We start from the raw sequence: 12616 nt of genomic DNA, 5'->3' as shown, positions 1-12616 counted from the left end.
CAATGCCATCCAGGCTCTCAAAACCAATGACATCATTGTCATCAAACCAGCAGATAAAGGAGGAGCCGTTGTTATTCAGAATACAATAGATTACTGCAAGGAAGTGTACCGATAACTGAACAACCAGGAACACTACAGGCAACTACCAGCCGATCTGACCAAAGAACACACCCGTGAACTAAACACATTGATCAAGACTTTGGATCCAGTCCTTCAGAGTTCCCTACATGCCCTCATCTCACGGGCTTCTTGTGTAGGTGACTTCTACTGCCTTCCAAATGTACACAGTGACAACACACCAGGACGTCCCATCATACCAGGCAATGGGACCCTGTGTGAGAACCTCTCTGGTTATGTTGAAGGCATCTTGAAACCATTGTACTGGGGACCCCCAGCTTCTGTCGCGACACTAGGGATTTCTTACAGAAACTCAGCACCCAGGGACCAATCAAACCAGGAACATTCCTCGTCACAGTGGACGTTTCCGCACTCTGCACCAGCATCCCCACAATGGCAACAGCCTCAGTACTCCACACCAACAGCTGCCAATCTCTGAGCACCGTCCTACAACTCATCTGCTTTACCCTCAACCACAACATCTTCACCTTTAACAACCTGTTCATCCAGACACATGGAACAGCCATGGGGACCACATTTTGCACCCCAATATGCCAACATCTTCATGCACAGGTTCAAACAAGACTTCTTCTCTATGCAGGACCTTCCAACTAACACTATACACCAGGTACATTGATGACATTTTCTTCCTCTGGACCTACGGAAAGGAGTCACAGTGATATCAATGAGTTTCATCCCCCCATCAAACTCACCTTGGACTACTCTCGACTATCTGTCTCATTCTGGGACACATGCATCTCCATCAAGGATGGACACCTCAACACCACACTCTACCGCAAACCCACAGATAACCTCACAATGCTACACTTCTCCAGCTTCCACCCAAAACATATTAAAACAGCCATTCCCTATGGACAAGCCCTACACATACACCGGATCTGCTCAGAGGAGGAGGAATGGGGGGGACATTTGGAAGTACTCAAGGATGCCCTCATAAGAACGGGATACGATGCTCAACTCCGACGTGCCACAGCAAGGAACTGTAATGACTCCTCAGGAGACAGACACGTGCTGCAACCGACAGGGTCCCCTTCGTTGTTCCGTATTTCCCACGAACTGTAAAACTATGCTATGTTCTTCGTGACCTGCAACACATTATCAATGAGGATGAGCACCTCCCCAAGACCTTCCCCACATCTCCACTGCTCACCTTTAAACAACCACCAAACCTCAAACAGATCGTTGTTCGTTGCAAACTGCCCGGACAACTCCATACAACCCTGTCACGGTAGGCACTGCAAGACGTGTCAGAGTGTGGGCATAGATACCACCATTACACGTGGGCACACCTCCCCCCATGTACGTGGCAGGTACCCGTGTGACTCAGCCAACATTGTCTATCTCATACGCTGCAGGAGAGGTTGCCCTGAGGCTTGGTACATTGGGGAGACCGAGGAAAGGCTGTGGTAACGGATCAATGGGCACCGCACAATCATCAACAGACAGGAGGGTTCCCTCCCAGTTGGCGAACACTTCAGCGGTCCAGGACATTCAACCTCGGACCTTCGGACAACCATCCTCCAAGGCAGACTTTGGGACAGGCAGCAGAGGAAAGTGGCCGAGCAGAGGCTGATAGTGAAGTTCGATTCCCATAGGGAGGGCCTCAACCGGGACCTTGGGTTCATGTCACATTACAGGGGACCACACACACACACACACACACACACACACACACACACAGACACTCCTCCACACACACACGCACACACACACACACAGACACTCCTACACACACACACACACACACAGACACACACACACACACAGACACTCCTACACACACACACACACAGACACTCCTCCACACACACACACACACACACACACTCCTACACACACACACACACACACACAGACACTCCTCCTACACTCATACACACACACACACACAGACACTCCTCCACACACACACACACAGACACTCCTACACACACACACACACACACACAGACACTCCTCCTACACTCATACACACACACACAGACACACACACACAGACACTCCTACACACACACACACACACACACACAGACACACACACACAGACACTCCTCCACACACACACACAGACTCTCCTCCACACACACACACACAGACACTCCTCCACACACACACACACACACACACACACACACAGATCCTCCTACACACACACACACACACACACACAGACACTCCTACACACACACACACACAGATCCTCCTACACACACACACACAAGCACACTCACATAGACCTTCTCTCATACGTTCACACAGACACTCCCACATGCACACACGCACCCTCTCACAGACTTGTACCCCTTTACGCTCACACGCATACACATACACACACTCTCATAGACACTCACAATTCCCCCACCCCACCACACACACACACACATACACACACACACACACATACACACACATACACACAAATAAGTTTGTAGGGTGAGTTTGTACTTGCAGAATTACATCTTATTTTGCTCAAAAAATGCGTGAATCCATGCAAGATTCTGTAAATCCCTTTTTTAGATTAGAATCAGTCAGCCCATTGCAGCACAGACAGTCTCACAGCTCACTAACGCTTCAATACCCTCTGGACCGACATGACACCAATTGTTAAAGTCCACTTGAGACTGTACCTTTAAGAAAGTTCTGGGAGTTACATATGAACGAACTCAAACCAACATGGCCATTCTAATAGAAGAGAGACTGAACAAACAATCCAGGCCTTTTTCAAAATGTAATTCCAGCAAGATCACTCTGTAAACTTATGCTATAAATTCTGTGTCTTACGATTATATACTCAAGAAACACCAGATGAAGGAGCAGCGCTCCGAAAGCTAGTAGTTCCAAATAAACCTGTTGGACTATAAACTGGTGTTGTGTAATTTTTAACTTTGTACACCCCAGTCCAACACTGGCATCTCCAAGTCATACACAACTACAGAAGCACAGGGGTGCAGGTGTACAGGAGTGCAGGTGTACAGGAGTATAGGTATACAGGAGTGTAGGTGTACAGGAGTGTAGGTGTACAGGAGTGTAGGTGTACAGGAGTGTAGGTATACAGGAGTACAGAGTACAGGAGTGCCGGAGTCGAGGAGTTGAGGGTGCAGCAGTACAGGAGTGAAGGAGTACAGGAGTGTAGTAGTCCTGGAGTGCAGGAGAACAGAAGTGTGGGAGTACAGTAGTGCAGGAGAACAAGAGTGCAGGAGGACAGAAATATGGAAGTGCAGGGGTACAGGAGTGCAGGGATACGGGAGTGCAGGAGTACGGGAGTGCAGGGGTACGGGAGTGCAGGGATACGGGAGTGCAGGAGTACGGGAGTGCAGGAGTACAGGAGTGCAGGAGTATGGGAGTGCAGGAGTACAGGAGTGCAGGGGTACGTGAGTGTAGGAGTACAGGAGTGTAGGGGTACTGGAGTACAGGAGTACGGGAGTGTAGGGGTACGGGAGTGCAGGGGTACGGGAGTGTAGGGGTACGGGAGTGCAGGAGTACGGGAGTGCAGGGGTACGGGAGTGCAGGGATACGGGAGTGCGGGGGTACGGGAGTGTAGGGGTACGGGAGTGTAGGAGTACGGGAGTGTAGGGGTACAGGAGTGTAGGGGTACTGGAGTACAGGAGTACGGGAGTGCAGGGGTACGGGAGTGCAGGGGTACGGGAGTGTAGGAGTACGGGAGTGCAGGGGTACGGGAGTGCAGGGGTACGGGAGTGTAGGAGTACAGGAGCGCAGGGGTACGGGAGTGTAGGAGTGTGGGAGTGCTGGGGTACGGGAGTGCAGGGGTACGGGAGTGCAGGGGTACGGGAGTGTAGGAGTGTGGGAGTGCAGGGGTACGGGAGTGTAGGAGTACGGGAGTGCAGGGGTACGGGAGTGTAGGAGTGTGGGAGTGCAGGGGTACGGGAGGGTAGGGGTACGGGAGTGCAGGGGTACGGGAGTGCAGGGGTACGGGAGTGTAGGAGTACGGGAGTGCTGGGGTACGGGAGTGCAGGGGTACGGGAGTGCAGGGGTACGGGAGTGTAGGAGTACGGGAGTGCAGGAGTACGGGAGTGTAGGGGTACGGGAGTGCAGGGGTACGGGAGAGCAGGAGTACGGGAGTGCAGGAGTACGGGAGTGTAGGGGTACGGGAGTGCAGGGGTACGGGAGTGCAGGGGTACGGGAGTGCAGGAGTACGGGAGTGCAGGAGTACGGGAGTGTAGGGGTACGGGAGTGTAGGGGTACGGGAGTGCAGGGGTACGGGAGTGCAGGAGTACGGGAGTGCAGGAGTACGGGAGTGTAGGGGTACGGGAGTGCAGGGGTACGGGAGTGCAGGGGTACGGGAGTGCAGGAGTACGGGAGTGCAGGGGTACGGGAGTGTAGGAGTGTGGGAGTGCTGGGGTACGGGAGTGCAGGGGTACGGGAGTGCAGGAGTACGGGAGTGCAGGGGTACGGGAGTGTAGGAGTGTGGGAGTGCTGGGGTACGGGAGTGCAGGGGTAGGGGAGTGTAGGGGTACGGGAGTGCGGGGGTACGGGAGTGCAGGAGTACGGGAGTGCAGGGGTACGGGAGTGCGGGAGTACGGGAGTGCGGGGGTACGGGAGTGCAGGGGTACGGGAGTGCGGGAGTACGGGAGTGCGGGGGTACGGGAGTGCAGGGGTACGGGAGTGCAGGGGTACGGGAGTGCAGGAGTACGGGAGTGCGGGAGTACGGGAGTGCAGGGGTACGGGAGTGCAGGGGTACGGGAGTGCAGGGGTACGGGAGTGCAGGGGTACGGGAGTGCAGGGGTACGGGAGTGCGGGAGTACGGGAGTGCGGGGGTACGGGAGTGCAGGAGTACAGGAGTGCAGGGGTACGGGAGTGCAGGGGTACGGGAGTGCAGGGGTACGGGAGTGCAGGGGTACGGGAGTGCGGGAGTACGGGAGTGCGGGAGTACGGGAGTGCAGGGGTACGGGAGTGCAGGGGTACGGGAGTGCAGGGGTACGGGAGTGCAGGGGTACGGGAGTGTAGGGGTACGGGAGTGTAGGGGTACGGGAGTGCAGGGGTACGGGAGTGCAGGCGTACGGGAGTGTAGGGGTACGGGAGTGCAGGGGTACGGGAGTGCAGGAGTACGGGAGTGTAGGGGTACGGGAGTGTAGGGGTACGGGAGTGCAGGGGTACGGGAGTGCAGGGGTACGGGAGTGTAGGGGTGTAGGGGTGCAGGGATACGGGAGTGCAGGGGTACGGGAGTGTAGGGGTACGGGAGTGCAGGAGTACAGAGACTGCAGAAGTACAAGAGTATTGGATTACAGGAGTGCAGGCTGCAAGAGTACTGGAGTGCAGGAGTACAGGATGCAGGAATACAGCAGTGCACGAGTACAGGAGTGTAGGAGTACAGGAGTGCAGGAAGAAAGGAGTGCAAGAGTACAGGATTACAGGAGTGCAGGCTGCAAGAGTACTGGAGTGCAGGAGTACAGGATGCAGGAATACAGCAGTGCAGGAGTGCAGGAGTACAGGAGTGCAGGAATAAAGGAGTGCAAGAGTACAGTATTGCAGGGATGCAGGAGTGCAGGAGTACAGGAGTGCAGCAGTACAGGAGTGCAAGACTGCAGGAATACAGGAGCGCATGAGTACAGGAGAGCAGGAATACAGGAGTTCAGGAGGACAGGAGTGCAGAAGTACGGAAGTACAGGAATACAGGAGTGCGGGAGTGCAAGAATACAGGAGTGCATGAGTACAGGAGAGCAGAAGTACAAGAATGCAGGAATACAAGAGTGCAGGTGTACAGGAGTGCAAGAGTATATAGTGCTGGAGGACAGGAGTTCAGGAGTACAGAAGTGCAGGAGTACAGGAGTGCAAGAATACAGGAGTACAGCAGCGCAAATGTTCAGGATTACAGAAGTGCAGGAGTACAGGAGTATGGGAGTGCAGGGATACAGGAGTGCAGGGGTACAGGATGCAGGAATACAGCAGTGCAGAAGTACAGGAGTGCAGAAGTACAGGATGCAGGAATACAGCAGTGCAGGTGTACTGGAGTGAAGGAGTACAGGATGCAGGAATAAAGGAGTGCAAGAGTACAGGATTGCAGGAATGCAGGAGTACAGGAGAACAGGAGTGCAAGAGTACAGGAGTGCAAGAGTACAGGAGTGCAGGAGTACAGGAGTACAGGAGAACACGAGTGCAAGAGTACAGGAGTGCAAGAGTACAGGAGTGCAGGAGTGCAGGAGTACAGGAGAACAGGAGTGCAAGAGTACAGGAGTGCAAGAGTACAGGAGTGCAGGAGTACAGGAGTGCAGGATTGCAGGAGTACTGGAGAGCAGGAGTGCAGGAACGCATGAGTGCAGGAATACAGCAGTGCAGGAGTGCAGGATTGCAGGAGTACTGGAGAGCAGGAGTGCAGGAACGCATGAGTGCAGGAATACAGCAGTGCAGGAGTGCAGGAGTACAGGAGTGCAGGAATAAAGGAGTGCAAGAGTACAGGATTGCAGGAATGCTTGAGTACAGGAGTGCAGGAGTGCAGAAGTACAGGAGAATAGGAGTGCAAGAGGACAGGAATGCAAGAGTACAGGAGTGCAGGATTGCAGGAACGCATGAGTACAGGAGTGCAAGAGTGCAGGAGTACAGGAGTGCAGGAGTACAGGAGTGCAGGAGTGCAAGAGTGCAGGAGTGCAAGAGTACAGGAGTGCAGGAGTACGGGAGTACAGGAGTGCAAGAGGACAGATTTACAGATTTTACAGATTACTTACAGTATGGAAACAGGCCCTTCGGCCCAACAAGTCCACACCGACCCGCCGAAGCTTATACCACCCAGACCCATACTCCTACATTCGCAGGAGTGCAAGAGTGCAGGTGTGCAAGAGTACAGGAGTGCTGGAGTACAGGAGAGCAAGGTTGCAGGACTGCAGGAGTGCAGGACTTCAGGAGTACGGGACTGCTGGGGTACAGGAGTGCAGGGATACAGGAGTGCAAGGGTACAGGATTTCAGGGGTACGGGAGTGCAAGGATACAGGAGTGCAGGAACACTGGAGTGCAAGAGTACAGGAGTGCAAGAGTACAGGAGTGCAGGGGTACAGGAGTGCAGGACTGCAGGGGTGCAGGAGTGCAGGAGTACAGGAGTGCAAGAGTACAGGAGTGCTGGAGTACAGGAGTGCAGGGGTGCAGGAGTGCAGGAACACTGGAGTGCAAGAGTACAGCAGTGCAGAGGTACAGGAGTGCAGAAGTCCAGGATGCAGGAGTACAGGATGCAGGAATACAGCAGTGCAGGAGTACTGGAGTGTAGGAGTACAGGAGTGTAGGAGTACAGGAGAGCAGGGACACATGAGGGCAGGAGTACGGGAGTGCAGGAGTACAGGAGTGCAGGGGTCATGAGTGCAGAAGTACAAGAATGGAGGAGTGCAAGAGTACAGGAGTGCATGAGCCCGGGAGTGCAGGAATACAGGAGAGCAGGTGTGCATGAGTACAGGAGAGCCGGAATACAGGAGTTCAGGAGGATAGGATGCAGGAATACAGGAGTGCAAGAATACAGGAGTGCATGAGTGCATGAGTACAGGAATGCAGGAGTACAGAGGAACAAGAGTGCAGGAATACAAGAGTGCAGGTGTACAGGAGTGCAAGAGTATATAGTGCAGGAGTACAGGAGAGCAGGAATGCAGGACTGCAAGATTGCAGAAGTACAAGAGTATTGGATTACAGGAGTGCAGGCTGCAAGAGTACTGGAGTGCAGGAGTACAGGATGCAGGAATACAGCAGTGCACGAGTACAGGAGTGTAGGAGTACAGGAGTGCAGGAAGAAAGGAGTGCAAGAGTACAGGATTACAGGAGTGCAGGCTGCAAGAGTACTGGAGTGCAGGAGTACAGGATGCAGGAACACAGCAGTGCACGAGTACAGGAGTGTAGGAGTACATGAGTGCAGGAATAAAGGAGTGCAAGAGTACAGGATTACAGGATTGCAAGAATGCAAGAGTACAGGAGAGCAGGATTGTTTGACTGCAGGAGTACGGGACTGCAGGGGTACGGGACTGCAGGGGTACGGGAGTGCAGGGGTACAGGAGTGCAGGGGTACAGGAGTGCAGGGGTACGAGAGTGCAGGGTTACGGGAATGCAGGGGTACAGGAGTGCACGGGTACAGGAGTGCAGGGGTATGAGAGTGCAGAAGTACAGGAGAGGAGTGCAAGACTGTAGGAGTACGGTAGTGCAGGAGTACAGGAGTGCAGAGGTACAGGAGTGCTGGAGTACAGGAGTGCAAGAATACAGGAGTATAGCAGTGCAAGAGTGCAGGAGTACAGGAGTGCGGGAGTATGGAGGTGCAGGGATACAGGAGTGCAGGGTTACGGGTCTCAGGGATACGGGAGCGCAGGAATACAGGAGTGCAGGAATACAGGAGTGCAAGAGTACAGGTGTGCAAGAGTGCAGGAGTGCAGGAGTACAGGTGTACAGGAGTGCAAGAGTACAGAAGTGCAGGAGAACATACTGGCAAGAATACGGGAGTACAGGTGTACAGGAGTGCAAGAGTGCAGGAGTGATTGAATACAGGTGTTCAGAAGTACAGGAGAGCAGGAATACAAGAGTGTAGGTGTACAGGAGTGCAAGACTATATAGTGCAAGAGTACAGGAGTACAGGAGTGCAAGAATACAGGAGTACCGCAGTGCAGGATTACTGAAGTGCGGGAGTGCAGGAGTGCAGGGGTACAGGGGTACAGGAGTGCAGGGGTACAAGAATGCAGGAGTACCTCTTGAGATAATGTTCTATTGACCAAGTTCGAGAACCAATCATTCTCCAGGTGATATCTCCCAGACAAGTCACTTTCCCAACATTCTGAACGATGTTCTGTGGCCTGCTCAATCTCACTTGCAGAGCTTCACCTTACAAGGTCATATCATTAACACTTTGGCTGCCATTTGAAATGTTTTCGTTGTAGCATGTTTGTCTGTCCATTCTTCCTTCTTTACCTTCTGCTGCACTGTTCTCCAGGATCATGACTGATCCAACACTCCTGACATCCCTTTTCCTGCCCTTTCCCCTCGATTCCCTGAATGATCACAAATCTATCGATCTCAATCTCAAATATACCCAAGGACTCAGCCCCCACAGCTCCCTGTGACAAGGAGTACCAAAGATCCTCAACCCTCCGAGAGAAGAAATTCCTCCTCATCTCAGTCTTAAATTAGCCCACCTTTATTCAGAGGCTGTGCCCTCTCGTCTTAGACAAACATCCCCTTCCCATCTGAAACCTATGCTCTCTCGTTCTAGTCTCCCCTATCCTGGGAAAAAGCCCTTGGCTATTCACACTATCCATACCTCTTGTGACTTTATGAACCTCTATAAGGTCAGCTTCTGACACTCCAGGGAAAATACCCCAGCCTATTCAGCCTCTGCCGAAAGTTCCATCTCTCCAACCCCAACAACTTCAATTATCAATCACCATTAATTGCTGCAGCCTCCATGGCAACATCATTAACTATCAAACAAATTGCTCATCAGCACTTCCCTCTCATATAGAATAAAAGAGGGTGTTCCTTTGGAATTGATATTCTTGCAAATGATCCTGATGAGTACAAGACAAAACAGAATCATTAAGTCAGACAGTTGAATAGCATGGGTACAAACGACAGGATGACTGAATGCCCGTAGTACTGAGCAAAATAGAAACTGATGGACACGTATGTTAAAACACAGGAGCACACAAGGAACAATCAGGGGTCACAAAGAGGAGGCTGTGTATCTAACCCCGTGCTGTCCCTGTCCTGGGAGTGTTTGATGGGGGACAGAGTAGAAAGAGCATTACTCTGTTTCTAACACCATGCTGTCCCTCTCCTGGGTGTGTTTATGGGGGACAGTGTAGATGGAGCTTTACTCTGGATCTAACACCATGCTGTTCCTTTCCTTGGAGTGTTTGATGGGAGGACAGTGTAGAGAGAGCTTTACTCTGTATCTAATCCCATGCTGTCCCTGTCCTGGGAGTGTTTGAAGGGGGTGGGGGACAGTGTAGAGGAGCTTTACTCTGTAACTAACCCCATGTTGTACCTGTCCTGGGAGGATTTGATGGGTGAACAATGTGGAGGGAGCTTTTCTCTGTATTTTACCGTGTGCTGTCCCTGTCCTGGGCGTGTTTGATCAGGACTGTTACCTCATTCCATGAGAAAATACCGTGAGAAAACCCACTATGTTTCACAGTGGAAATCCCTCAGAAAACATGACACAGACTTAGTGAAAGTAAATGGAAGGCTCAGTCTCCTGTCTCTGGCCTGTTCTCTCAGGTTAATGTCAAAGATGCCAAGTCCCTTCTTTAAAATGAGCAGGGAGGAGCTGTCTGGTGTCATGACCAATATTGATCACTCAATCACTATTGCAAAAACCGAGCGCATTTTGATGAAACCTTATTGTGTTGGAATTGACCAGCGTGCTGTACAAATTATTTCAGGAACTAATCTTTAAAGTCCACTCTGCTGGTTCGAACACACTTGGAAACATCCAGAGATTGTGAAAGGTGCTACAGAAAATCTCACTTTTCAATGTTTTTCTAAGTTACATCTGTGCTTAAAATAACAGTGTCCAATTTCACATGGCCCCAGGATACAGTCCAACAGGTTTATATGAAACCACGAGGCTTCGAAGCAATGTACCTTCATCAGGTGAAGTGCAAGGAGCTGGTCTCATACAGTGTGAGGATGTGAAGGGGATGGCCTACAGTTCAGAGACAGCCAGAGAGATCATTACAAAGAATTAAATATCAGGAGACAAACCAAACAGCTGAGTGAACATGCTGGGTCTAAGAATCGTGTGCTGAGGGTCGAACTAAAGTAACAAGTAATCCCAAACTGTCCACACTAATTAAGGTGGAAAGAGATAACAAGTTCCCAAGGTGATGATCTCCCCTTCACTTGTTACTCAGCTGTTGACACTTTACTCATACCATCGGACATGATTGACCACCTGCAGGGACTTCTTATTCATCCGACTGGCACTCCACTCCCACCATTCGGATGGTCCTTTGATCTCTCTGTGGATCAATTCTGTGCCTGTGGTCTGACCTGCACTTCTCCTGGTCAAGGGGCAGCGTGCCGAAAGCTTGTGATTTCAAATTCACTGCCACAAAGAAATCCTTGTCTTGTCACCTGGAGGCTGTCTTTGGCTGTCATCCAGCCTTCTACTTTCCTTTCCTGACTACACCTTGTCAATACTTGTCAACATCGGCACACCCAGTTATCAACTTGCAGCTCATTTGGATTCCAATGTTCCAAACAGAGCTGCACTTCCCCTCCCTCAGATTTCCAGCTTTCCTCTTCAAGCACATGCCTGGGAATTGAGAAGTACCACAACAATAAGACAGACACATTCAGGCCCCTTTCTACTTTACAGCCGCTGTGACTTTAGAGGTCAATAGTAAAAAGACAATGCACAGAGATTCTCCGAGCACTCCCATGTTCTGGATAGAGATAAGGGGTGAATATGATTGAACAGAATCACAGGATATTCAGTCAGGGACAGTATATATCAATAAAGTGACATACTGTGGATGCTGGAAATCTGTAACAGTTTATAGAAAACCAGATAGTTGGATACACAACAGGGTTGAGATATACACACAGGATAGCAATCTTTTGTAACATATACATTACCCACAAGTGTACGCACCGACCAACTGGGTTGGTATATATGATGTGGAGGTGCCAGTGTTGGACAGGGTGGACAAAGTCAGAAATTACACAACAGCCAATCCTAGGAGCCAGGCTGGCTCGGAAACTCTGATTTATTGTTCCATCGGAAACCTCGCACCAATCCAGCTCCTCCTACTGCCCCCCCCCAACCATGACCTCACCCTCCCATCACCAAACCATTCCCTCCCAGACCATCCATGAACCTCATCACCTCAGGGGCTACACCGCACCAGCCAGTTCCATCTCCTACCCAAAATTCACAAACCAGCCTGCCTCGGTCGACCCATTGTCCCAGCCTGCTCCTGCCCTACTGAATGTATCTCTTCATACCTTGACATTGTCCTATCCCCCTTGGTCTAGGATCTCCCCACATTTATTTGGGACACTACCAATGCCATTCACCTCCTCCATGATTTTTGTTTCCCTGACCCCAAATGCCTCATCTTCACCATGGCCATCAAGGCCCTGTACACCTCCATCCACCATGACCAGGGCCTCCAGCCCACTGTTTCTTCCTCTCCCACCAACCCAACCAATACCTTCCACTGATACACCCATCCGATTGACTGAACCTTACCTCACCCTCAACAATTTCTCCTTCTAATCCTTCCACTTGCTCCTGACAAAAAGGTAGCCATGGGCACCTTCATGGGCACCAGCTGTGCCTGTCTCTTTGTTGGGGACGTGGAACAGTGTAGCTTCCACAGCTACACCGGCAGCATTTCCTACCTTTTCCTCTGCTACATTGATGACAGTAAAGGCACAATCTTATCCTCCCATGAGGAGGTTGAACAATTCATCAACTTCACCAGCTCCAGTTCCAGCTCCTCACAGACCGTGTTCGGGAACTGGAGCTGGAGTTGGATGGACTGAGGATTATTCCAGA

The sequence above is a fragment of the Chiloscyllium punctatum genome, chromosome 8 (genome assembly GCF_047496795.1).
Source record: "Chiloscyllium punctatum isolate Juve2018m chromosome 8, sChiPun1.3, whole genome shotgun sequence".
Classification (NCBI taxonomy): Eukaryota; Metazoa; Chordata; class Chondrichthyes; order Orectolobiformes; family Hemiscylliidae; genus Chiloscyllium; species Chiloscyllium punctatum.
The sequence above is the reverse complement of the archived record's forward strand: the minus strand, read 5'-3'. Positions refer to the sequence as shown.